Genomic DNA, 2,575 nt, shown 5'->3' with positions numbered 1-2,575 from the left:
GTAAAAGTCGAGTGATTGCCTGTCACTCGCGAGCTCTATAGGAATTGCTTGTTTACTTTTTGCTATCAATATAAGGATGACGGACGGGGTCGTGTTCAATATCATGACCTTGGGTGAGACCCCGTCTGTGTTGATAAATTCTGCTAAGGTCGTGGTGTGTGGTAGCGGTGGTTAAGTTTTTGAACGTACTAGCCACATGCCGTAAATATGGTACGCGGTAAGCCTAGTAGCCGATCGGACCGGTGAGTGGATATACCTTTCACTCTCTCTTAGAGATAGGTTTTATTTATGTTTATGTTGCACAACACCACGGGTGCAGGGACGTGGTTGGTGCCCTGTAGTCGGGGAGACTGACCCTGTCCACAAGCCGGAATGAAAGGTAAACGGTTGTTTGGGAACGACCTGACGGTGTTCCAAACGTGTGTGTTAGGTCTGCCTGGCCAGGTCAACAAATTTCGATTCGAATCGTCCGCTTCTCACGGTTTGGGACTGCTTGATCCCTTTGCCACACAGAGTAATAAGAGTAACATTATGATGATCAATCTTGATGTTTGCTTAAAGTTCTACCATGGTTGAATAGGAGTAGTTGCTTACATAGAATGGTTAATCAACTAGAATCTTGGAAGCTAAAATTTGCAAGTAAGGACCTACTCTTTATTGCTTTTCAGTAAAAGAAAAACCAGAGCCTGCAAAACCTTGCATAGTCTAGCTAGGTGGACTAAGTATATCCGTTGACGGTTAAGTCTTGCTGAGTATTAGAATACTCAGCCTTGCTGTTGAAACCTTTTTCAGGTATGAGTTTTGAGGACCAGATCACTAGTCTGTCTTGGCCCTACTCTTTGCCTCCTGGCTGGTCCATAGAATGGGATCCGTCTTTGGCCGGCAATGACCCTGACGAGTGATACCTTGTTTGGGCTAGCTTGGTACCCTTTTGCGACGTGTTGTAGCCGTCGTGTTTTCTTTCCACTGCTTTTGAACTTAAACTTATGGCTTGTTTAATGTTTTACTAAGTTTGGATCTGTAATAAGTACTTTGAAACATGTTGTAATGACTACTATGCTTGTGTTGTAAAATATGTGGTTGTAATATCTCTACACTCGCCTTCGTGCGGGGTATGCTTGTTCGATCCGAGAACCGGTGGTTGTATCGGGACGTTACCCGACAGACCAAGAATTGTTCCGTTTGAAGTGCGTTTGTGTCAGTGTTGCCTTTATGGTGATGGCCAGCGCACTTGAGCCGGGATAATTCAGGTGGTTCTACCACACCTTCTGCCTGCTGGGGAAGGTGAAACAGTGGTTCTACAAGGAGAAAGACATCAACACCTGGGCCAAATGCTCCAAAGCGTTCCTCGCAAAGTTCTTCCCGCTGGGCAAAACTAATGCCCTGCGCGGGAAGATTTCAAGTTTCCTGCAGACGGGGATGGAATCCATCCCAGAAGCATGGGAAAGGCTGCAGGACTACATCCTGGCTAGTCCCCATCATGGCATGCACGAGTGGCTCATCCTACAAAGCTTCTACAATGGGCTCACGATGACATCCAGGACCAACATCGATGCTGCTGCTGGAGGAGCCTTCCTTGACTTGACCATCGCTAGTGCCAAAGCATTGATCGAGAAAATGGTCTCCAATCAGGGATGGAGCGATGAACGACTTCAACCCCATATAATGGGCATGCATACCGTCAAGGAGACGGATTTGATTGCCGCAAAACTGGACCTCCTCATCAAGAAGATGGAGGAAGGGAGCATGCAACAGATCCATGCTCCTGTCTACGCCATGGGCTCGCATTTCATGTGCGAAGTCTGTGGCAATGATGGACATTCGGGGAACAACTGCCCCGAAACCCATGAATACTGCGCCTACCTCAATAACAACAACAAGAACGGGTCCCGTCCACAACAAGGAGGCCAGGGGTGGAACCAGCCACGTCCACCATTCCAGGGAGGTAATAACTACAATCCTTCTTTTAATTCGAATTTCAATTCGAACCAACCTCCCTTAAGAGATCTTGTGCTTGGTCAAGCTAAAATCAATGAAAATATAAGTAAAAAGCTTTTGGCCAATGATAAAACCCTGGAAAGTTTGAATGTAAAGCTTGAAATTTTGTCTTCAACTCTTAAAAATCAATTAAGTTTCAATAAAGTGATCGAAACCCAACTTGCTCAAATTGCTGCTTCGTTACCTGATGTTGAAAGTGGAAAGATCCCGGGGCAACCCGAGTCTACCATTGAAAATGTTAGCATCGTGTCTACCGGATGGGGTAACTCGTCCCGGAGGCCACCACACACTAATCGTGCAGGTAGGTGCAATCCCCCAAGGAACGACATTTGGGATGGCATGGTGGCAGCAGTGCAAGAGGAACCAGGGGTCCCCATGATCAGCTGCTCGATCTACGTCAAATACTTCGAGCAATGTCTCTATGATCTGGGGGCAAGCGTCAACATTTTGCCCAAGGTAATATATGAAGAACTTCAATATCCTACTCTTTCCCCAACAATGATGCTCGTACAGCTTGCAGATTCAATAGTTCGATATCCCGAGGGGATAACTGGAAACATCTTCGTATGAGTACGTG

General features: G+C 46.4%; 1 non-coding gene across 1 annotated transcript; it reads right to left on the bottom strand.

The window, feature by feature from the left end:
- Window positions 1-1,378: 1,378 nt before the first annotated feature.
- Window positions 1,379-1,487, bottom strand: LOC120696298. Its single transcript, XR_005684076.1, has one exon. It is a non-coding gene; the product is annotated as a small nucleolar RNA R71 (small nucleolar RNA).
- Window positions 1,488-2,575: the final 1,088 nt, after the last annotated feature.

The sequence above is a fragment of the Panicum virgatum genome, chromosome 2K (assembly GCF_016808335.1).
Source record: "Panicum virgatum strain AP13 chromosome 2K, P.virgatum_v5, whole genome shotgun sequence".
Lineage (NCBI taxonomy): Eukaryota > Viridiplantae > Streptophyta > Magnoliopsida > Poales > Poaceae > Panicum > Panicum virgatum.
The sequence above is the reverse complement of the archived record's forward strand: the minus strand, read 5'-3'. Positions and strand labels throughout refer to the sequence as shown.